At 37.7% G+C, this 25,944-nt stretch overlaps 1 long non-coding RNA gene and 2 pseudogenes across 1 annotated transcript; 1 reads left to right on the top strand and 2 right to left on the bottom strand.

The window, feature by feature from the left end:
- The first annotated feature begins 657 nt into the window (after positions 1-657).
- Positions 658-4,320, top strand: LOC122291136 (annotated as a pseudogene).
- A 9,617-nt stretch (positions 4,321-13,937) lies between these two features.
- LOC122292712 lies at positions 13,938-14,857 on the bottom strand. The gene is made up of 2 exons (XR_006236995.1): positions 14,499-14,857; positions 13,938-14,400 (listed from the first exon to the last, which is right to left on the bottom strand). It is a non-coding gene; the product is annotated as an uncharacterized LOC122292712 (long non-coding RNA).
- Positions 14,858-15,904: 1,047 nt separating this feature from the next.
- LOC122292277 lies at positions 15,905-22,725 on the bottom strand (annotated as a pseudogene).
- Positions 22,726-25,944: the final 3,219 nt, after the last annotated feature.

Here is a 25,944-nt window from a genome sequence, read left to right as displayed (position 1 = left end):
GGGAGCCACGCTGTATTAAAATTTTTTTACTTAAATAACTGTTGAGGGGACATATCCATTGACACGAGATATGGGCAGTTGATCCCTAGAATCCTAGTATAAAAGCTAATTCCTAAGTATGAAGAAATCTCTCTAATTCCTTTACTCTCTCACACAAATTACTAAGAGGATACTGATTTAGGAATCGAATACTCCCTGGCTTCTACTAAGGCCCCCGACTCTTTGTATTTTTTCTGTGTGTGCAAACCCAAAGTCGAAGACTCTCATCACTAGTGCCTGGCCCAAAGATGTGCAAAACACGACATTAACACATATCATATTAAGATATCTAGATACATCAGTTTGTGAGTTCATTTTGTGAAATCTTTTTATAGTTATAGTATTTCTCTTTTCAATTTGTAACTCAAGTTATAAACTTTTTCAATTTAGAACATAGATAACTATATTTCTCAATTTATACCAATTTTGAAAATTAAAAAACAAATACATGAAAAATAATTGAAATTTTTAGTACCTTATTATGGAAAGTAAAGAAAAGACAGCAGAGTATGAATAAAAATTATAATTAAAGGAAAAAAGCTTGCAACAATTCCTATAAGAAATAACTAAAAAAAACTAAATAGAGTTAAAAAAGCCCAATAGGCCTCTCGGCCCAACTGCTAAACGACCCACAAAGACCAAAGCTACACAAAATCGAAAGCCCAACTAAGAGTACTCGGACTGCGTTCTCACTTTCTCCGCCGCCGTTGATCTCCGACTCTATCCTCAGAAGCAAGCCTCCAACGAAAGTCCGAGAGAGACGGAGGGGAATACCCCTACTCACTCCAAAGTTTAAACCCATCTACCATGGACTCCCTTCAAGCCACCTACAGAGAGGAAGATGACTAAGTGGACGAGTTCGTAAATCCCACCACCAGCGAACCGCCACCTGGCGATAATACTGCCGCTGAACCCCTAAACAACGCGAAACCAGAGCCCATGAGCTCCGACTCCGACAACCCACCTTTCTCTGACACCAACAAATCCCCCACATCCATCCCCAACGGTACCACCAACACCAACGACAACGACAACGATACCACCACTACTAACACTACAAACAACAACAATGACGAAGAAGATGACGAGGAAGACCCTCCTCCCAAGAAGCAGAAACCTCTCTCATCTCTCACTACCTAGCCTCTAATCCCAGGTAAAGCTGCCCTAGTGGAGGCTGTCCCAAACCCTGCTACAACGACGACACTACCAACAACTGGGACCGCCGTGAAGAAATCTAAGAAGAAGAACAATAACGTGTGGGTTACAAAGTCGACCCACAAAGGCAAGAAGAAGAATAAGTCGAATAGCCACCACAACGCCCCGACCATCTGTAACCGTTCTCATTACAGATTGAGCGACAACAGATTGAGTGCCGGGAGCACCAAAGGGTACAGGATGGTTAGAGCGACCAGAGGGGTCGTGGAGGGCGTGTGGTACTTCAAGATTAAAGTTATGAGTTTGGGAGAGTTGGGCCACACACCTTGGTCCACGGAGAAAGTGGACCTCTAGGCACCTGTTGGATACGACGGGAACAATTTCGGGTACAGAGACATTGATGGGAGCAAGGTGCACAAGGCGTTGAGGAAGAAGTATGGGGAAGAGGGGTATAAGGAAGGTGATGTTATTGGGTTCTACATTAGTTTGCCGGAGGGAGGTTTGTGCGCACCAAAGCCCCCGCATTTGGTTTTGTATAAGGGGCAAAGGTATGCATGCGCGCGGATGCCAAGGAGGAGGCCCCAAAAGTGGTGCCTGGTAAGCGGTTCTTCGTCCTGTAACATGTACTATATAAATTTCTAGAAAATCTATACTTGTAAGTTGTAAGCCGATGAGGTGGCCTTGCTCTCCACAGCTGACATGAAGATATTTGATTCACAATAAATCCCTGTTTCTAGCTATTGTTGGTGAGCATTTATGTGCATTCAAAAAGATTTCTACTTCATTTTGATAATATTTGTTGGCTGTTTCTTGGTTATGTTGTTGTCAATTAGTGTTGATTGGCCATATCTCGGAGATCAAGGCTATAGTTTTGTCATTGATTGCCAAAATCTTGTATTCGAATGTATTGCATCATGCTAAGAACTGAATCGAGCTTGAGATCAAGCAAATAGCTAGGCAGCAAATAGAACGTGGCATAATTTTAATCATGTTAAAGTTGGGCATGAAGAGCCTGTTCATGTGGCATGGGAAAAGGGTGGTCATTAGGCGTATATGGTAGTTTTGGCACTTGGTTGTTTGATGTTGGAATTTCATTGAGTACTTTATTAAATGAAGCCTTAAATGCCAATCAATTGGAATTGGCTACATCAGTGTATATCTTCTAGTTCTTTCTAGGCATGTATTCTGGCCATATATCTTCCAAGTTATTGAATATTGCTTTCATCTAAAGCATTTTGCACTAATTTTAAGGAATTGTGACAGTAAATATAAACTAGAAGGAAAAGGTAGGACATAAACTTGGAATTTTTGAGATTGAACCAATCTAATGGTTTTGGAATAACATAATTTCTTGTTATTGGCATTGGGTGTCTAAGAACAAAGTCTCGACGAAACCCAGGATTGCATTGGCACTCGGCAAGGAGTTTCCTGCTAGTGCACGTTGGGTAATTCAAAGTCCGATGGCTCCTAGGAATTGTTTGCACCCAAGATGATTTGAACTTTAGACCTAGAGGGAGCATACCACCAAGGCCAAGGCTTTTACCACTTGAGCCAACTCCTTGGGGTTGGAATAGCATAATTCAGAACCAAATTGACCTTTTATCATATATAAAATCAAAGAAAATACAAAAAAGTATTTCTGCAGCAAATTTGAAGTCTGAGGATGGAATGTATACTTTGTTTGACAACAAATGTAAAAATTATTATAGCAATGGATTGCATGAAACCATGATTTAGCCATGTGGACAAGCACATACATATTCTTTGTAGAGAGAGTTTATTTTTTGTTGCTTCTGTCCTTAAGTTCCGCTTGTTTCCTACATATTTTAAGTGCTGCCTTCCACTTCCTTTCCTTGTTCCTCTTAGTTTTGTATGCGTACCTTCTACATGTTCTCAAAATGAGTGCTTGAATATATGGTGTTTATTATGGAACTTTATTTATTTTACTTTTACATGGTGAAGATTTACTAGAGCTTTGTAATATGGCTTCATCCTCATTGATTTAAATATTTAGTTGTGTGATTAATTTTTTAGAGAGAAGCATGTCAGCTTGATTCATAGATGGTTTTCACATATTCTGGAACATATATGTTCCGCTCATACTGGGAACACAGGGTCAGCTAAGCGGTTGACTGGAAATTGCTTTAATGGCTGCTTTTGTGGTGGACTGATTATGGCTGGAAATAATCCACAGGTTGACTGCACCTACTTGTTGGTTTGCACTTGTTATTTTGTTGTACTAAACAAAATCTACATGTTGATTGCCCATACGGTTCATTCAAGCCTAGGCATATTTCCTGTTCCCTTTTTCTTGCAAAATTGGAACCATAAGGCTTGTAGTAAGAATGAGTGGAGAAAAGAATTGTGGTTTTCAACACGAGCCTCTCTCAGTAATTGAGAGAGCCCTCTGTGCACTACAAGAGCCCAAACATGCTACAAACTTTCAAAATTCAAGTTTGGTTTTAATCTGATTAAGTTGTTTGAAATAAATAGTACCTAAACTTTTGGCATCAGAGGAAACTAGAGCTTTGCGTTATTGTTGGGAGTTTGGTGGCCAAGATGCTCGAATCTGATCCAAGAAACTGGCCTTGGTCAGTGGCAATTGAAAAACCCAACTTAATTGAGTGTGAGCACATCTGGCTACGAGACTTTTTCAGATGTAAAATTGATGCCTCCTTGACTGACTATTACATTAAATATTGTTTCACATTTTTTCAGCATTGTTTTAAATTTGTGACACAATAAGCAGGTTTGATTTTTTTTTTCTTTGTTAAACTGAGGATGTTAATATTTTAACTATATTTTATCATTGGAACAGCCTGTATTCACTTTGCATGAAAACATTGTCTCTTCTATGCAGGAAGTGAGATATCTTTCTTCAAGAATGGGATCTGGCAAGGAGTTGCTTTCAAAGATCTATGTGGCGGTTACTACTACCCTGCTGCTTGAATGTACACTCTTCCAAATCAGCCAAATTGTGTAGTCAAGTTCAACTTTGGCCCTGATTTTGAATGCTTTCCGATGGACTTTAATGAACGTCCTGTGCCTAGGCCCATGGTTGAAGTTCCTTATCATGGGTTTGAGAACCGAGTTGAAAATGGAGTGTCAACTGAGAAGAATCATTAGCTAGCAAGCGGCACGTTTCAACCTTAACACTTGCAGAGCTCGGAGTTGGATCTAAGTTTAACATTTTGTTGTAATTTATTTTGTGAAATATATTAATGATATTGCTTGAGCCCAATGACATTTTGATAGTTTTCTTGTAGCTCTAGTGGGAAATTCTGGTTTTTCATTGTTGTGATGTCGCTCTATAAAAGCATGTTATAATTAATATTATTGTTGTAGTTCCTTAAGGACAGATTTGGTTGATTGCTCAGAGTTCTAAGTGATGGCAATCCATCTGTTTCACAAATTATGCCGTATTAACGTTCAAATGTTCCTTTTACTTATTTAAAATATTTCCCTTTTCTTCTCAGGAGTTATAATCTTTTTTGGTGTGCTGTGGTGGTGACATAATGGGCATCTTGCTTCAAAATAGACAATCACAGAGATCCCACTCTCATCCTTCTTGTTCTTCTACTTGCTGCCAACATTGCTACAGGGAATTGACATTACTACATGCATGTGGGGATATCCGGATATTATAAGAAGTGCTGATTCACAAAAGGATTCCATAAAAGTAAAATTTATAAATTGATGTGTTTAGATGTGATAAGTTAGATCTACTTTTAGTAAGAAGAGTTTTACAATTTAATGTATTACTACAAATCACATCAGTTTGTAAATGTTACTTTTATTGAAATCTCTTTGTGAACTACGTGTTTCTCCAAATGCATCATAGATATATATATATATATATACACACACACACACATATCCATATGTATTATATACCTTAGGCCATGTTCGGGGCCACAAGTGACATTAGAGATGGTGATATGGATTGTCCCTTGTCCAATGGAAATACAATCATCTCTGGTTCAAATTTTGCTTTTAGCCTTTTCTAGTTTCTAGTTTCTATTTATGTATTTTTTCTTATATACTTCTTGTGTACTTGGGTTATGCCTATTTACTTGATAATAAAATTCTTTTATTACTTGTAAAAAAAAATTGATGTTGGATACAGTGAGTCAGTGACAAGACTGTATGTTCTGATATGCATGCCATCCGTGTTGGAACTACTAGATGGAGCGATTATACTGAGGTTGTGGGTGGTGAAGTTTTGGCAGTTAATGACATGTGTGTGGAACAATTTGCTATTGAGGGAAGTGATGCCACGAAGTTCAGCTTGGACCACATAATAATTTAATTGACTGCATTAAAAACACATGCAACATCAGTCTCAGTGCAAGAGCTCAAGTCACTCATCATGGCTGAAAGAAATTGATGTAAGAGCTCAAATTCAAGATACATGGTTTATGCCCATGCTTGACTGCTGGTATGTGAACTTAATCCCTATTTCATCATCTTATTTACTTTTTGACATAAAAGCTTATAATCAGAACAGTGTCAGATGCTGACTCTAATAATACATCAGGGAGTTGTGAAGACAATGAATGGAGAGGTTGGTGCCTCTTGGAAGGAAAAAGGTCGTGTTTTCCTGAACGATTGAGATGTTGTAGAGTTCACTTCGTGTAAAGTGATGGAAGGCAGGGTGAAGCTTTCTCCTTGAACTTTAGGCTGGTAAAGAAAAGGAATCTACAAAATATGAGAATGACTACAACAGCTCTAAGTCCCATCACTTTGACTGATTCAGTTGAACACCAAGTATGCTAGTGAGGACGATCTCGCCTTTTAGTTTTGGGCTTCCAGGTGTAAGAGAATGAAACTCAAGGCATATCAGATCCTTCTTGTATGCTCCCTACATTTTTCAGTTGAACATTGCGGGATTCAATGCCTACTATTTTTAATAAATGGTTATATTGTTATTATGTTCTTTGCCATCGATGTATGGTGCATATATATGGAATTTATGCAGCATATCAGAATCTAAAAATGATGTTGGGTGAAAAAAGGTCGTTCATGTTTTGAATTATGATGTACTGCCAATAGGAAAAATAAAAAAATTACTGATTTTTTTTTTTCCACGAACTGATTTTTTTTTTAAAAAAAAGAGTTCTTTCCTACTTTACTATTTATTTGCTGGATAATTGGATATTGTCTACTTTAGTATAATATTTTCATTTTGTCACTTGCATTCTATCACTATCAAGACAGTTTGTGTAAGATAAGTTTGAAACATACAATTTCTAGTTAATTACCTGTCCGGCCCAAGCACCACAATTGATGTATGAAATCGGGTGTAACTAGAAAGGGTAATGTTAGGAATAAACCTTAAAGAGAAGCGCTTTGGGCCGGTGTCTCTTATAATTATTTTTTATCGAAGTCAAATGGGAACATGACACGTAAGGAGTTGATAAAAAATCCAAGTGTCTGCGCTGCAGGAGATCCCCCTCCTTTCGTCCCTCTCCTTCACTCTCCTTCATGAAATCCTTAATCCGAAATCACCTCTCTCTCCCCTTCAACTTCTGGGCCTCACCCCAATAATCTTTAATTTGTATCAAATCTCACTCATCCATTCCTTCTGTAGAACGAAACAGCACGCCATTGCAAATACTCCAAATCCTTACACATAAATAATTGCTTTCTCCAATCCAACAAAGCCATTCTTTGCTCCTTTCTCATGTCCGTCTTCTTTATTGCATGCCTTCACCGACTTGATTAATTTGTTGATATAAACCCATTAATTCTTTCCAGAATCAAACGCTCACCCAGAAAGCAAAAATCCAAACCCAATCGAACATTCAAGTTCACAATGTCTAGTCATAATCATGCCGTTAAGCCCTCCTTGTTTGGCACCCGAAGCCAAGAGATCATTCATGGGGATTAGAAAAATTAAAATCCTAATAGTCAGGAAAAGAAAAGATGAAAATCAAAATATAAAAGATGAAAATCTTACAATTGACGAAGTGAAACTACCACTCAAATTTTAAGTTGAATGTTAGTCCCATGTGAACCCCCCCCCCCTCGATGTGAAACTACCCAAGTACAAAAAGTCCTCAATGGAGAGAGAGTGAAGGAGAGAGGTGATTTCGGATTAGGAGTTTTGTACAGGAAAGGGACGGAAGGGGAGAGAGGGAAGGAGAGAGAGAGAGCAATGAGAGGGGGGTCGAGAGGGGGGTTATGCCCTGCAACGTGGAGACTTGGGATTTTTTTTTATCTACCCTTACGTGGCATGTTCTCATTGTCTCCGATAAAAAGCACATGTAGGAGATACCGGTTATAAGTTATTCTCAACCTTAACTGTACAAGCTTTTTATAAAAAAAAAAAATGGATATACTATGAAAAAGTGAGTTGTTTGACTTTTTTACGGTGGGTCCTTTCTTTATATAAAAAACTTATGCGAGATTTGTCCATACGAAACTTGTATATATTATTATTTGTTCTCCTTCAGCTAAATTGCCAATCATTGATAAAAGCATGTATGTAGGGGATCATGATGATGACCGCTAGGTTCTTCCAACCAATCACTAGTCTTCCAAGGGTTTTCTGGCTAAGTAATACTAGGGACAAGTCCAAAATGGATAAGCTGTGCATAAGCATTTTATAAAAATGGGAAAGTTATGGATCTGGAAGTAATCCACATCACAGTTAGAAATGGGAAAGTAGAGCAAAAAATTGGACAGAATGTACATTGCCATCCCATAGTGCCCATTGATCATTTCTCTAGAGAGAAAATCTTCTCAGCAGCCGATTTACCAGAAGCACACCCAAAACAAGCCGGTCCATCATTGCTGGCTTACGGTTTAATTTTACTCCCTCCCTCTCTCCCTCCCTCCCCGAGTTCGAGGATCTCGGCAGAACCAACGTGGCTGTAGACTATCTCGCCAACAGGATCTTGAGCTTTGTTAGGCAGATGAAGCCGATTCGAGTGAGAGAGACAGATCTCAAGGGGGGAGAGAGAGAGAGAGATATATATATATATATATATAGGAAAATTCTTCTTGTCATCCTCACACTTCACACACCACACTTATTTTTTTTTTTTTTCATTTTTTCTATAATAAATATGTAATGTGTTGATGATAAATAGAATAATTCAATTATTTTAATAAGAATAAAATGAAATAAAAAATATAAAAAATAATATTTTAATATATAAAATGTGTGGTGTGGGATGATGTGTAGCATTCTTCATATATATATATATATATATATTAAAAAAGCTAGCTTTCAAGGAGAGAGAGAGAGAGAGAGAGAGAGAGAGAGAGAGAGAGAGAGAGAGAGAGAGAGAGAGCATGATGGGTAAATGGGATTACGGGAGGATGGGAGATGAGAGAAGAAAAAAAAAAACTGACAGAGTGCGGTGTAGAGGCTACTGTATAGCATCCTCTTCTCTAAAACCTGTTGGGCAAAGGAAAAAAAAAAAAAAAAAGTACACACTCACATCCAACACAATGGGTTGTTGCGAGAACCAGAAGGACCCATAACAACCACGATTCTCCTAGGCTTATCATATACCCACAAGAGGCCATCAAGAAGTCTCCTGCTGTGTGCATTTCCGAAGTTTGGAACCACATCAGTAAGATCCTTCCATGCCAAGTACATTCCCCTCATCTCGTTACTCTTCTGCCTCGTCTCAATGTACCAGTCTCATGAGCACCACCACCACCAAGTACAATATTGACCTCCTTCACTTCCATACTACTTTGGCAACTCTTCTTCTTTAGCTTCCCGTTGATATAGATAAGACTAGAATAGAGCAGGCAATGTATATGAAAATTCTTTAGCTTGCGGTGGATGTAAGACTAGAACAGGGCATCCAATATAAAGAACAAGGTGGTCTACTACTATATATATATATATATATGGTTGATCAAATAGTGAAAAATCACAAATTATAATTTAGAGCAACTGAATGAGTTATTAGAACACTAACTTTCCACAAAAACCAAGTTAAAAAAAAAAGAAAAAAAAAAAGAGAAAAAAAAGGAGCAGAAGCAGAAGCAGAAGAGTTGAGTACAAGTTAAAATATGAAATCCACCTCTTCTCATTTCATTGCATAATTTATTTGTGGATTAAAGAACAGAATAACAACTTAGTCAATTCTAGCATGGCTGGTAAATGGGTGAATGTGAGAAGAATAGCCTGCTTGATGCATCGCCATGGCTTTTCATGTATAACATTTTACAAAGATGAAAAGAAAGCTTTACAGCTATACAGAAAATTAAAAAGGAAACATACAATTAGTGCTATAAGAGTAACGGATAAATAATTTACACAAGAGTTGGAATCGTGGAGAGAAATTGTAGCAGCCATGGATGGAGAGATATGAGGAGGAAATCATGGAGATCAAATCTATTTCTTCATTCCCCCTCAAGCTCAAGGTGGGATTGGCCCAACACAAAGGTTGCATCTGTTCGGCATGAACTTGGGGCTGCACAAAGACTTTGTAAAAATGTTTGCCACTTGTTCTTGTGCAGGAACATAAGCTAAATGTATGAGTCCCCTTGCGACTTGTTCCCGTACAAAATGCACATCTATCTCAATGTGTTTGATTCAATGATGGAACAAAAGATTCTTAGCAATGCTCAATGCACTTTTATTATCACAATGTAGTGTAGGAGAGGGCAGTTGATATCCGATGTTCTTGAGAAGATGTATATACCACATAAGTTCTGCAGTAGTTGAGGCTAGAGCTCTATATTTTGCTTCTGTCGTGAATTGAGATATCGCAACTTACTTCTTTGCGCCCCAAGACAAGATATTAGGACCCATAAAAATTGCAAAACCTGTAGTTGATTCGCGGTCATCCCTTGAATCCGCCCAATCCGCAGCACAATAACCATGAGGAGCTAAGATTGGACTTACAAAATGGATACCTAGATTGAGTGTCCCTTTGAGATACTGAAAAATTCATTTTACTGCAACAAGATGTGGTTCACAAGGTGATTGCATGAACTGACAAACAAATTGCACAGCATAGAATATATCTGGTCGAGTCAGCGTGAGGTACTGGAGAGACACCGCCATTTGCCGATACAAGGTGGCAATTGGAAGAGTTGCGCCATCAAAAGCAGAGGGTTGAGTGCCAGTGCAAGTGGAGTAGAGATAGGCTTGACTCCATCATGGCGAAACTTCTGTAGAAAGGATAATACATAGTTGGTCTGGCTGAGAGGAAGAGTATCCCTGCCCTTTGTAACTTGAATACCAAGAAAATAGTGCAAAGCTCCTAGATCCTTCATGCGAAAAACTTTGGGCATATGAGACAAAAATGTGTTAATGGAGGAAACAGAGGAACTAGTTATAATTATGTTGTCCACATAAATCAAAAGGACAATAACATTAGGACCTTGGCGACGAAAAAACAAGGATGGGTCATAAGGGCACCTTTGAAAACTTATATGTTGAATAGAAGAACTAAACTTCATGCACCATGCCTGAGGAGCTTGCTTTAGGCCGTAGAGAGCTTTGTGAAGACAACAAACATAATCTGGATGCAAGGGATCCTCGAAGCCAAGTGGTTGTGTGAGGAATACTTTTTCTTGTAAATCACCATGTAAGAAGGGATTATCCACATCCAATTGGTTTAATGGCCAGACTAGAGAGAGCACCATTGTGAGAACAAGTCAAATGGTGCCAGGTTTGACAATGGGCTGAATTTTTCATCGTAGTCCAGACCATGAAGTTAATTGAAGCCACGTGCAACAATATGGGTTTTGTACCTTTCAATAGTCCCATCAGCCCGAGTTTTAATTTTGAAGACCCATTATTTACTACTCACCAAGTTCATGTCCATTGTTTTAGGAACCAGTGTCCATGTTTGATTGGCATGAAGAGCTTGTATTTCAGATTGCATGGCCTCCTCCCATTTCGGGTCTTTGAGGGCTTGGTGATATGATCTTTAGAAATCTCTAGTAGATTTGTTTTTGTTAAAAGTGTAAAATGAAGTGTTTCATTTCTTGAGAAGGACGTTTACACAGTGTGGTATTTAAGGGCAAGTTTGTTCCATAATATTCTGGCATTACAACAACCAAATGGCGTGCACAGAATTTCTGGAAGCAGCAGAGTACAATGCCGTTATAACAGCCTTCCCTTTTATACAACCAATCAGAAATAGACAGACAAGCAAATTAAGAGGAAAAAGCAAATGCTAAATAGGAGACCATGCTGGCATTAGGCACTGCTTTGCTCTTCCTTGCTGGAGTCGAATGGCACTTGGGAGTGATGAGATGGAGCAGAGGAAGCAGAGGTATTATTTGCTCTAATAGGCCCCCGCGAGTCCAACAAGGGGACCATGTTGAGACTCGTACGCAGTAAGTGAAATCTGGTGGAGACTAACGGCTTGGTAAAAATGTCTGCGACTTGATCTTTGGAGGAAATAAAGGCAACATTGAGAGCTTTAGAGGCAACACGGTCATGGACAAAGTGGAAGTCAATTTCCACATGCTTAGTTCTGGAGTGCATAACCGAATTGGCAGAAAGATAAGTGGCGCCGATATTGTCACACCACAAAGTAGGAGGTTTAGAGAGGAAGATGCCAAGCTCTTTCAGTAGACTTTGAAGCCAGGATAGTTCAGCAGTGGTGTTAGCGAGGGACTTGTACTCGGCCTCTGTACTTGACCAGGCAATGGTGGTTTGTTTTTTTGAGCTCCAGGAAATGATGTTGGTTCCAAGAAACACGCAGAAGCCACCTGTGGATCGCCTATCGTCAGGGCATCCAGCCCAATCGACGTCAGAAAAAGCACTGAGAGAGTGATCAGCAGAGGGTTTGATGTGCAAACCAAAAGAGGCAGTGTGCTTTAAATATCGGAGGATACGTTTCACAGCCTGCCAGTGAGGGACTTTAGGAGCATGCATAAACTGGTAGACTTTATTGACAACAAATGCAACATCAGGACGTGTTAGAGACAGGTATTGTAGACTCCCAACAGTGCTTCGATAGAGGGGTGGATCCTCAAAGTCAGGTCCATCAGATAGTGTCAGTCGGGTAGATGCAGCCATAGGAGAAGTAATGGGCTTTGCAAGTTCCATTTTCGTTTTGTTTAACAGATCACATATGTATTTGGTTTGAGAGAGATGCAAGCCAGTAGGTAGAGGAGTAATTTCGACTCCCAAAAAAAAACTAAGAGTGCCGAGATCTTTAACAGGGAAGGAGACACCGAGAGAGGTAAGGACCGAAGAGATGGCATTAGAATCTGAGCCAGTGAGGATGATATCATCCACATAAACAAGAAACAAAAGTGTGACTGACGCATGTTTGTAAATAAAGAGGGAAGAATCTGAAACCGAGGGGATAAAACCCAGCTCTTGTAGTCGAATGCTGAGTTTGAAAAACCAATCCCGTGGGGCTTGTTTAAGGCCATAAATGGCCTTGTTGAGTCTACAAACATGATTGGAAAAATTGAGATTGATAAAGCCAGGAGGTTGGGACATGTAAACCTGTTCTTGAAGCTCTCCGTGTAGGAACGCATTGCTGATATCCAACTGTCGTATAGCCCAGCCTTCGGAAACAGCAAGGGAGAGGATGGTTCTGATCGTTGTGGGTTTAACTACGGGACTGAAAGTCTCAAAATAGTCAATCCCTTCCTGTTGATGATACCCCTTTGCCACCAAACGAGCCTTCCGTCTGTCAATCGTGCCGTCTGAGAGTCGCTTAGTCCTGTACACCCAACAACAACCAACAATATTAGAAATACCAGTAGAGGGGACTAGAGACCAGGTGTTGGTTTGAAGGAGAGCTTGAAATTCGGTGGACATGGCCGAACGCCATTCTTGGTACTTGGAGGCTTCTGTGTAGGATCTGGGCTCTTCGGGAATGGGAGAGGTATGGGTGAGGTACCCGCGAGGTGAAGGCCAGAGCACCGTGCCATCAGTGAATTGTTTGGGACGAAGAGAGTTGGTTTTCGATCGAGTAAGAATCTGAGATGAAGCAGAGGTGTTAGGGATAGAGGAAGAAACATTTTCGGAAGGATGAGAAGAAGACGATGCTGAGGAGAAAATAGAAGAGGAACTGGACTCAGTAGACGGGGAAGGACTGGACGAGATATTATTAGAGATGGATTGGGTGGTGGTTTGGGTAATGGGCTGGGTAAAGGCCAGTGGGTCTGATCGAGTGGGATATGAAGAAGTGGTGGGTTGAGCTAAAGATAGTGGGCCGAGGAAAGAAGTAGTGGACTGAGAAGGGGACGGTAATGAGCTCATGGAGGTAAAGTTAGCAGTAGGAAAAATATTTTCATCAAAAACAACATCACGAGAGATGTACAATCGATTTGTAGGGATATGAAGACAGCGATACCCTTTGTGAGTGGAACTGTAGCCAATAAAAAGACATTGGGTGGAACGAAGATCAAGCTTATGTTTATTATATGGCCAGAGATGAGGCCAGCATGCAGTGCCGAAAGTCCTAAGAAAATTGTAATCTGGAGATTTTAAGAATAGTTTTTCATAGGGTGTTTTGTGAAATAAAACTGGAGTTGGAAGTCGATTTATCAAAAAAACAGCAGTATGAAAAGCATCAGCCCAAAAGGACTAAGGGAGGGAAGCATGCGCAAGGAGAGCAAGACCAGTTTTGACAATGTGTCGATGCTTTTGTTCCACGGCCCCATTTTGTTGTTGTGTGTGGGGGCAAGTTAAGCGATGAGAGATTCCAGTTGTTTGAAAATATGTGTGGAGGAGGAGGGGGAGGAGGAGGATTTTCAGCCATGGACGTTAGTCCTTAAAAAAAGGCTCTGATACCATGTTAAAAGTGTAAAATGAAGTGTTTCATTTCTTGAGAAGGACGTTTACACAGTGTGGTATTTAAGGGCAAGTTTGTTCCAGAATATTCTGGCATTACAACAACCAGATGGCGTGCACAGAATTTCTGGAAGCAGCAGAGTACAATGCCGTTATAACAGCCTTCCCTTTTATACAACCAATCAGAAATAGACTGACAAGCAAATTAAGAGGAAAAAGTAAATGCTGAATAGGAGACCATGCTGGCATTAGGCACTGCTTTGCTCTTCCTTGCTGGAGTCGAATGGCACTTGGGAGTGCTGAGATGGAGCAGAGGAAGCAGAGGTATTATTTGCTCTAATAGTTTTGGAGGAAACTAAACCAAAAGCAGCAAGATCAGCCACAGTTGGGATCGTTGAGGTTGCAAATGTTGATCAAGCCATTGGTAGAACCTCTGTTGGCTCTTGATATCTTGTAAGAAGAATAGCCTGCTTGATGCATGGCCATGAGTTTTCATTTATAACATTTTACAAAGAGGAAAAGAAAGCTTTACAGCTGTACACAGAAAAGTAAAAAGGAAACATACAATTGGTGCTATAAGAGTAACGGATAAATAATTTACACGAGCTGGCATCATGAAGAGAAATTGTAGCAGTCATGGATGGAGAGATATGAGGAGGAAATCATGGAGATCAAATCTGTTTCTTCAGTGAAAAGTAAAAATTAAAAATAAAAATTTGGTTGCTCTCGAAGTTGCTAGTTATAGTTGCAGTAACTCATGAGCTCACCAAACAAAAAATGAATGCTTTAATGAAACACATTCATTCCTTTTGGTGCTTGAAAGGTTAATTTCCTCTTCTTCTTTTTTTCTTAACAGTTCTTAAATCTGGCGCTGTATGCAATATCTTGGGCCAAACACTCAACAGAGGGAACAATAGAAAAACATTTGGTCAGAATCCTTCACTTTCTATGTACGTTTTGGCACCCTATATAGGCTATGGTGATTTAAAAGCTGGATGTTGTTTATCCCACAGACAAAAGCCATGGTGGCCACCGAATTTTTTATTTTATTTTATTTTATTTATTTTTTATACTTAGTGATTATGGAAGTGTTTTCAAGTGATGTTGTGAATTTAAAAAAAATATATTTAAAGATATAAAAAAAGTGTGAAAAAAAGCTAAAAAAAACTTTAGCCTATTCGGTGGCCACCCTCGGTGGCTTTTGTCTGTGGCAGTAGCAGGATCCATAAAAGCTGATCAGTACTGTTAGCATTAGCCCATGGTGGATGCAGACTCCAACCCCTAAACATACCACGAATATCCATGGGAATTAGTGCACATTTTTTGAGTGGTTTTGCTGTCATGGTGGATGCAGACTCCAACCCATAAACATACCACGAATATCCATGGGAATTAGTGCACATTTTTTGAGTGGTTTTGCTGTCATGTTAAAGGCACTGGCGCTTTCAACTTGTGATCACTGCCTATATTTCGTGTAGCGTGTATTACTTGCCGAAAATGACACTGGACATTCAGATAAAAGACATAAGACAAGGATTTGATGAAAGCAAGCCCCTGAGCACATGCTATAAAGTGAAAAAGAAGAAGAAACAAAAGACAGTTCGTTTGATCAAATGGATTGATATTGGTAAAAAACTATCCAATAATGAATTAACAAATGTCCCAAAAATTTAAATTGTTAAAAAATAGTAGTTTAGTCATTTACATAATTTTACTCAATTACACATAGTCTTGGCATGGTGTGAATTTATGCATGAGAGGAACATAAAAATGATACAGTTGATGTTTTTGGGACAATTGTTGGCAGAGGCCTTGGCTGTTAGATGTCGACAGCATCAATGCGAAGTAATTTTTTTCCCCCTACTTTGTTTGAGCTTCTTGTTTGAGCTTCTAATAACTTTTTATAGGCACTATATATGTTTTCATTCAGGAAATTTTCCCAATTATAATTCAAACATTTCGTACCATAAAGACAGAAACAGCAAGTATATATAGCCTTTTTATGTTTATTCAGACGTCAAAATAAATACAAGTTGGGAACATAAAGCAACACAATAAGCTGCTATGCAGCCTCCCAATGTTTATGCTGATATTTCTTATTTCAAGACTGAAACAGAGAGAATACCAAACAAACTCTATGCATAAAACTCAATAGAAACTGTATTGTTTTCTTCATATATTTATAACTACAATGGACACTTGAAAAGACAGATTTTCACTATAACATCTGTAGCTTGAAACTTGAAAGTTTACTTAATTTGCTGAAGAGGAGAATTGAGACCCTCTTGAGAAGACAGTGAATGGAGAGGTTGGTGCCTCTTGGAAGGGAAATTTGGTATTTCCCTGAAAGAAGGCCTCTTATCAAGATGATGGAGGGCTCTCTTGGAATAAAGCCCATGAAATAACGGTGAAGCTCCCTCCTTGAACTTGAGAATCGTGAAGAAAAGTACCCTGTAAAATACAAGAAGCAGCACCAGAGCAGCTAAGTCCCACCACTTGGAATGGTCTATGGGCATACGATACATTTGTGTGATAACATCCTTGCCCTTCAGTTTTGGGTCACCGGGTATCATAGGATCGAATTCAAGCCCAAGCAAGTCGTTCTTGTAGGAGCCCTGTGCAAAATACATCAATATCGAGGGCAGAAAAAATTTATTTACAAACCTGTTTATGATACAGTAAACACACCATTGATGCGAAAGCCTACTACATTACCACTGATGTGAAAGCCTACAACATCAGCTAACATAAAAATTATTGTTGTATTGATTTTTTTTATAGCCGCAAAGCGTCTCACAGTAAGAAGTGTGTAACACCAGCTTGTAAGTAGCAGAATTCTTGAGAAAAAGCAGCTGTATATGATTTTGTAGCTCTCTAGCATACACACACAAGCTGAATCGTAAATCTATAAACATATACAAAAAAAGGAAATAGAGAGAAGATAGTGGTGAGACATGCCTATTCGGGGGCACAGGGTATATCAATTCCCTGAGATAAAGCATATCAGTTTCTGAATTGGTAGCGTAACCAAGTCTCTTATACTAACCCCTTGAGTTGGCGTGTGAAAGTCATAAACACCCAACTCGAAGGTTAAGGTTTGAAATTGATAAGCACGTAATGGTCATGGAAGACTCAAGGTTACTTATTAGCCTTTTAGAAGTTAGTTTAATGCCATATAAAGTGGGATGCAGTCAATCGTTGCTTTGGTTAGCCTAGAGTACTCAGACTGACAGACAGTTGTATGTCTCAGGAAAATCTAGGGAATTCTAAAAATTTTCCTTTGATCACTTGCTTGTTTGGGAAGGATTTCATCTAAGAAAACTCAGAAAAGCTTCTCAGAAACCTTTCTGAGAAGCTTTTCTGAACTTATAAGAAACAATGATCTTCTCATTTGAAAGTCTGGACCCACAACACGTTTCTAGCTGGAAAAACCATATAACTCATCTATATGGGAGGTATCGGGAAACAAACTTCTTTAAAAAATTACAGCTTTTCCGTTTTGCGTTTGGTTTCTCTTCATTTCTCCTTATTTTATCAAAATAATTTCCCTCGAAATATTTCTGCATTATATATGTTTTTTAGGCCATGACTAAGTCATAATTATGACTAATGAGTCATAATTGAACCCAATATTTCTCTCAAACCCCCCAAGCATTAGCCATGAGCAACATATGCAAACTCTGTTTCATAGAGTGGTTACCTGTAGACCCCATGAGCCATAACTGAGATAGGAAACTGGATAGCGCCAAAATGGCTTGGGAAGATCAGACAGTAAGCGGAAGAAACCGGATGTCATCATGAAGATTCCCTGCATAAATAACCAATGATGACAGTAAAAACAATGGCATGCTTGAACTTTAACATGTTGATCGAAATGAGAAGAGGCAAAAAAAAAAAAAAAATAGCAGCTTTTCAAAGGCGTAAGTGTGTGTTCTTACAATAACTCCTGCTCCTGTAATAATTCCCATGAGGAAATTCGGAACCAAAGAAGCTACGACCATCATGAGGCTCTCTATAACAGAAATGCAGAGAAAGAGATTAAGAGAGTAGAAGACGTAATGAGAAAATCCTGGTCGAAACTTCACCATGTAGTAAGTAATAGTCCCAGTAGAAACCGCAATCGCAACCAAGAAAGGGAATGAAGAAAGGAAGTTGGATAGAATAAACACTGCTACTCCATAATACCCGTTAAGCCTTTCACGGTAAAAGACCTGTTTCAGTTAAAAAGAAAAGGAATGAGGCTAAAATGAGAGGGTGAAAACTAAGCCCTCAGAAGAAACTTTCTCTATATCAGTTTATGAAATGATTATTTACCTTCATCTCTTCGATGAAGGATGGAAAGCCTCCGATTGACATAAATGTCATAAACCCTGTCACAAATCCACCACAGGCTCCTCTGGCCAAGATTGAGGTGTAGCTATTGCCAATATCATAGTAGACAGTACCAACACAAATAGATACAACTATATATATTATTATCCTCAACCAGTAATATCCCACATCTCTGGACATGTTAACACTTCATCTCTGTGTCAATGTTAAAAGTTGCTTCCACCAACTTGTTTGACTTGCCATTTTTGTTTCAAGCGCAAGTCCTTCCTGCAAACATCATATTTGCTATGAGCACATTGTTGAGATACATATTTGACATCACTCAATAATAGCTGTTTTCCATTAGAAAAAGAAAGTTATATATCAAACTTATTATTAAGAGTTCTTTTTAGCATGTTCCTGTTTGTTGATTATATAATATAAATAATTAAATCTACCTTTTCCTATGAATTTGGTTTTTGGGACAAGTGGTGATTTAACACTAGTGAAGATTTTGTCCTACGGATCTAAATATGCAGCATGCAGACCTCAACTTAGGAGTTGAAGTTATAACCAATCAAGTGTAAATGCTTACAGTTGCTGATATTTCTTGAATCCTAGTTCTTGCCCTTTTTGCATACTGTGATTTCCTGTATTTCTCAATAAGCATTGCTTTGATCTCTGACGTAGCCAAATTCATGAAGGGATCTGATGAAGTCGGTGCATCCTACAATAAAAGTTATTAATAGAAACCATGAGTACAAAAGTTACAAGGACAAACATGAAGGTTGCAATAGAAACACAAAAAATGGAAAACAGAAAAAGAATTTGGAGACTGGAGGTTCTGCAGGGGTTTTTATAGTTTATATCTAGAAATTCAATCCTCCAACAAAAATCTTCGTTCCAGAATGTGACTGTGTTATTTTGAGCACAATCTTATATCCAAGAAGAAGGATGTTTGCTGCTGTTCCAGTTTAGAGAGGTTTATATTTCAAGGCACCACTAGTGAGGTGAGAATTTGGCAGTTAAAGGTTGGCAAGGCTTGACTTTGTAAGGCAATTGCTACTGCATCATCTCATTAAAATCAGCCCCAGCAATAGACAAAGAAGATTAAAATACCACATTATGCGTTTGGTTGAAACTGGTAAGTGAACGAAATCTTTGAGATCCTTTCAATGTGGCAGTTACAACGTCAAAATCTGAATTGACACAACGTAGGAAGTGATCTGAAGGATTCCTTTTACTCGGACATGGAAACCCCGCCTCAGCAAAGAACTGCAAAAAATAAATCAAGAAACCTATATTTAGATCAGAATATAACAACTGCAATTAAGTTATAAATGTCAACCAGACCGAATTCGATGGTCCAATTCTGGAGAAAGGTACACACATCATGGGGTCTTACAATATTTATTGATACCTGTATTGAATTTTCTGACGGAGTGGACTACACATATGTGAATTTAATGCTGTCTATCTTTCTCTAAATTGGATGGACGATCCAATTTGGTCAAGAAATTGAAGAAGAACTCCATTGGTATATCTCTTTTGGTTTAATCCTAACATCAAAGTCTTGAATAGCAGAGTCATGCTTATGAATAATTACATTATAGATATATTTAGTACTATGATACCTTAACTGCCATCTTTGCTTCCCCAAAATACACAGTTTCACCAGTTGACAGCAAGAAAAGGTCATCAAAGAGTGCAAAGACTTCACTGCTTGGCTGCTGAATGGAAGAGATAACTGTCCTTCCATCACGAGCAATTGTTCTGAGAGTTTGAACCACAAAGAAAGCTGAGGCACTGTCAAGGCCGCTAGTGGGTTCATCAAGAAACAATAAACGAGGTCGTGTGAGGATTTCAAGTGCAATGCTCAGTCTTTTCTTCTCCCCACCACTTATACCTCTCAAATGCCAATTTCCAATCATCCTATCTGCACAATCTTGGAGACCCATTTCCATTATTGTTCCTTCCACAATGCTATTCACTTCTTCTTTTGTCAATTTAGTTGGAAGCCTCAAATGTGCTGAGTAAGTTATGGTTTCCTTGACAGTGAGAGTTCCTAACATCACATCCTCTTGAGTCACATAAGCCTGTAAATTTGCAGTGTACAGAAGACAAAAACAATCATCCAGTTGGCTATTACATTCATTTTGCAGAAATTTAATTTGTGCATATATATTTATGGCTTTTATTTATCATTTAGATGTTGAGGTTAAAAAAAACATGGAATTTAAAAAAAAATGTAAACTTTATGTTTCACATGATCATACTTACAACAGCACCATAGTCTAGTCTCCTCTTCTTCCCGTCGAAAAGAATATTTCCAGTCATGACAACATTTCTTGAGAGTCTACCTGTTTCAAGATTAATGATTCTTTGAGTGTAAATATATATGGAAAGATCTTAAATAAATTTACTTTTTATCCATTTGTCCTTTTCACCAAACAACGAGAACAAACATTATATGTATAAAAGACGTGCCATCATACCATATTTGGCTCATATTAAGCATTGAAAATGACAGTTTTACACCAAAAAATTCTAAAAAATTATATATCTTTTCGATCCCTCCAAAAACCTTCTTACATATAAAACGGCCTCCAGAAAGAACTTCCTCCCCTGCTCCCCAAAAAACTCTTAAAAAAAACTCTTAGGCCCTATTGATTTGAGATAACCCACCTAACCTTTTTTTCTTTAAAAAAAGAAAAAAGAAAAAGAAAAACTATGAAAATCAATAATCCCTCCACAAATTCTTAAAATTTATTCACATGGGTTTTTTTCCAATAAAAATTTATTTTTTCCCCTAAAACTTTATAGTCTGTTTCCCATTTTCTCCACATCTCCAGTAAATATATAATTAGACAATTTTTCTTTCATTTTAATTTGACTATAGAACCTTTTTTTTTTTTTTTTTTTGGTTTTGGGGGAGGGGGGGGGGGGGGGGGGGGGGGGTGGTTCATGAACAATATTCTTAAGCTTAATCCTTATTTCATGCTAATTTGGTCATAACCTCGTGATAAAAATCCTAAACGATTTCTAGTATTTGATCATTAATATATATTTACATTTCATTAATCTCAATTACTTTTTTCAAAAGTAAATTGAATGAAGTTTTACCGCATAATTGATCACTATTTACACGAGGCAAAACATCATAAAATATTGGAAATTGAAAATTCAGATTTCGGGAATTATACATGATATAATATCGTAAGGATTGCAGCGAGTATATATGATCTCATGCAGAGCTAGGATTCAAAACAGGAGGAGCTGCTCCTTCACAAAAGAACTGTGTTCCAACTGTCTCATTACTTGATGGGATTAGCCTATATCCCTTCTGGGAAATTACCTACATTTTTAAATATTTTTCTATATATTTTCCCAACAATTGAGTTGGTGTCGTACGCCTGCTTTACTGCTCGTCAAATTTTAGGTGTTTCTGATTCAGAGGCATGGCTATCTATCCCAATAAGGAAACTTAGGAAACCCAACAAAAAAAGAAACTCCAATATTATATAACTCCCAAAACTAAACAAATTTAAAGCTGGATTCACCATATACATATATAATGAGCTAAAAAACAAAAACCTTGTTTTCCTGAATCACCCCAAAAGACAGAGAAAGTCGAACTTTTCCCACAAAGTAGGAACAAAACCAGGAAATTATATATATATACCAACCAATTCCTAAATCAGGAAATTAAGGGTGCTCAGATGTCTCCTCGCCTCACTTAAAATTGACAGCATGACTATATCACTCTACATGATTTCTAGCGAAATGTTTGTGTCAGTACAGTGTGCATATATACATATATAAACACAGAGAGAGAGAGAGAGAGAGAGAGAGAGAGAGAGAGAGAGAGACCTGCTAAAGCATCAAGGAGAGTGGATTTTCCAGAGCCAGAGGGACCCATGATAGCCATAATTCTACCAGGCTCAGCATAGCCACTAAGGCCATGAAGCAGCCTCTTAGTGGGTTTATTCTTCCCGAAGTTAGGGAGCACCACCGTCAGATCCTCCCAAACCAAGTATGTCCCCCTAATCTTCTCATGTCCTGGTGATCCATTCCATATTACCTTCTCATCACCACCACCAGTAGTACTACTACTAGCCCCGGCCTCTATCTCCATGGCGCGCACCAGCTGCTAGCTATAGCTTTATAAAGTTATCTTGATTATTAGCTTATCTAGATCATGATCAAGGAGAACATGCACGCACAAATTAAATATAAGTAGTAATAAGAGAGCTGGAAGAGCATCGTGTCAATATAAAAGGTGCGTGCGATAGATCATACAGCAACTAGCAACACTCACCAGACAACTACCTAGCTAGAAGTGCTGCCATGAATGATCGATGTGCATACCAAAATAATGAAGAGAGAGAGAGAGAGAGAGATTGCGTGTATGTTGGTGCATGTATGTGCATGTGTGAGAGTTTAAATGGTGCAGGTTAGAGCCATATCAGATGGGTGGGAAGTGAAGGAAATTAATGTGCGGGCCGTGTTGCATATGGCCTGGGCAAAAGTAGCATATGCCGCCTCTCAATTTCAATGGGCAGTAGTACTAATACATGATCGATCGTACTACTCATGTAGGTACGACGTTGCTTTCAGTTTTGCAATTAGGTTTGCTTTTAAAGTCGACAGCTGCTTATAACGACTATATATATATATATATATATATATATATATATATATATATATATATATTATGTGACCACTCGATGAACGTCTTAATTAATCTGGAATACTTATACGCATGCATGCATTCTGATATTTCATGATCAGTTTCAAGAATATTATTAATCTGCTTTTATATGATCATATCGATATCACAAATATATATTAGCATGCATTGACTGTTTATCTTGCTATATGTATAATTAATGACTCTGATCTAATATTGACAAAATCACCGGCCAAGATCTAATCCTAAACTCACACACACACACAGTACACACACCATGCACGTAAATCGCTAAACTGAGTTGGTAATTAAGTTGATCACGTCTCCAAATGCCATATATATATATATAAGGTAAAAAAATAACAAAAACTCAATTAAAGCATGACAATCAAAATTTAAAAATAAAACATAAAATAGATTAAAAATTTAGAAAAAAAAAAAATATATTATAATATTATAGGGAGATATACGTACGGCCATACCGCCAGTAATTAACTAGCTAATGTTGACATATATGCAATTAATAATCCACATCATGTAACAGTAGTACATGCGCGCGCATATATGTTAATTAGATAAAAATTCAAATGTTTTTGCCAAGAAAGTGGTCTGCACGAGATAGCTATGATTTTGTATATATAGGAGTTGATGAATTTTAAATCTTTCCTTATTAGGAATCAAGGTCGATATATCAATTCCAAATGGTACATTCTCAAAAGGTTGAGTGCCAAACTATTAGGCATGTGGACATAATGGTACAACCATATTATATATACATATATATATTATAAGCTGCCTAGCAATCGAAGAAAATAAGCCATACAAATTATATATATTTATTTATATGAAAGTCTAAATTTGTGTAGCACACTGATCATGTTATTATAAGAAAACTGCTCAGTTATGACCAATTATTTTCTATAAAAATGACTATTTTCTATTAAAATAAGTCTACTTTAGTCGCAAACGGTCATTTTTCTTGTAGCGTGTGCTACGTACAAACTATTTGTACTCACTTGTGCGACTCCTTAATTCATGAATTTGCATACACATGCATATATAATTAATATATATAATATATATATTTATAAGGGAATTTGGATGAAAAGGTTTTGCATGCATTGAATGTTAAACATGGTCCCCCTGAAGTGAGCAAGGTAGGAAATTAATAATAATAATAATAAAGAAAAAAAGAAAGAAAGAAAGAAGATAAACATGCATATATACACCTTTCTCATGGTGATTAAATTTATATTGACTCAACAATATCGACACTATTAATGCTGGTCATGTGAAAATCTAGTACTATGTTAACTAGCATGAAAAAAAAAATATTTATGTTTTGATGGTTTAATTTGTATCTTAATGGATTTAAAATTAAGTAGCGTATTTATACGCCAAACATTATGATACAATCAAACCCTATAAGATCAAGTACTGAAATTTGTAAGGACTTAGCATGCAGATGTGTACCGTGTACGTACTGAAACTTAATTCATGCTTCCTTTTGTTGTGAAAATGATGACAGAAAAAATACAAGCAAATACAAGAAAATCAATCATATGATATAAAATTAATGTAGTTTGATAATGTGTCTACATCTATAGAGTTGTAGAAAATTTTATTATACTGAGAAATCACAAAATACACTTTAGGGCAAAAATTTACTACTCAAAAACCTCAGAACTGCCTATATTTATTGATTAAATACATATTTATAGTGTTATGCAACGGTAGCCTTAATTTTTACTTTTTTTCTTTATTCACTCGAGCGAAGTATCCAGCACATCTCGAGCAAACTCTCTGTTCAACCATCATTCGAACAACCTGTCGAGCGAGACTTGAGCGAATAATCTCTACCCGAGCTTTGCTTGAGCTACCTGGTGCACAAACATTGAGCAAACTTTTTGCCAGGCGCTTCCTCTAATCTCAAATAGTGCCAAAAATTAGGCCCAGGCGTTGCTCCTGAACTTGAGCGAATTCTCTATCTAAGTGAACTCAAACTACCTGTCACACGAACATTGAGTAAACTTTCTGTCTGACGCTTTCTCTGATTGCAAATAGTGCCAAAATTAGGCCGTAGGAGTTGGCCCCGCGACCCCACGAACCTGGGCCATGGAGCGCAGGCTTGGGCCGATAGGCATCAAATCTGCTCATTCTTATCAAGTCAAGTCATCAAATAGAGCCAACTCACTAACAAACCAGGCTCTACAAACCCAACACTTTTCTCCTAATTTTGAGTCACAATTCAACACAATCTTTCTAATTAATTTTCAAATGGATTACTATAAGAAAATTAATAAGCCAGCCTCTTGCAAATTAACGACCACACCATGCATATAAATATATATATATATATTATATAGGAAAATAATATGTACAGTCCTAGATAGTGCAAATTTTGTGTATTCCTTTTAAAAAAAAATTGAAAAATTTGAAACTCATATGAAATTTTATTTTTGAATGATAGACCCTTTTCTTTAAAAAGATAGTACATCATGAGATGAAAATTGTATACTCAATTTATAACTATATCTAATATTACTCTTCAAAACCCTTATTAGAGCATTGGTAGTGCGCTAGTTAAAGCTAAATTTTAGCCAAAGAATAACAAAAATGTCAAATAAAGTGTACTAGTAGACTCAACAAATGAATAGCATTTTAAACTTCAAATCATATGACTGGCCAAATTTATTAAGCTGAAGGAGCTGATCAAATATTATTTTTAGATAAAAAAATGATGTTCCCGCTGCTTTCTCTCCCGCACAAGAAGAAATAACCAAAGAACCGAACGAAACTTTGCCTGCCTTTTCTTTTTCTTTTCTTTTTTTTTATGCGATTTTTTTCTTCTTTTTGATTCTTCTATGCTTGGATGACGCGATTTCCTGGATTCTTCATTTTTTAATTTCTGGATGCGATTTTATTGTTCTGCTTCGGTGCCATTTTGCTTGACTCGTGGGCTGCCATTTTCTTGATTCACGGGCTGTGATTTTAGGCATGTTAGTCGTAT

This window comes from Carya illinoinensis, chromosome 13, assembly GCF_018687715.1.
Source record: "Carya illinoinensis cultivar Pawnee chromosome 13, C.illinoinensisPawnee_v1, whole genome shotgun sequence".
Lineage (NCBI taxonomy): Eukaryota > Viridiplantae > Streptophyta > Magnoliopsida > Fagales > Juglandaceae > Carya > Carya illinoinensis.
This window is presented reverse-complemented; position numbering and strand designations above follow the sequence as displayed.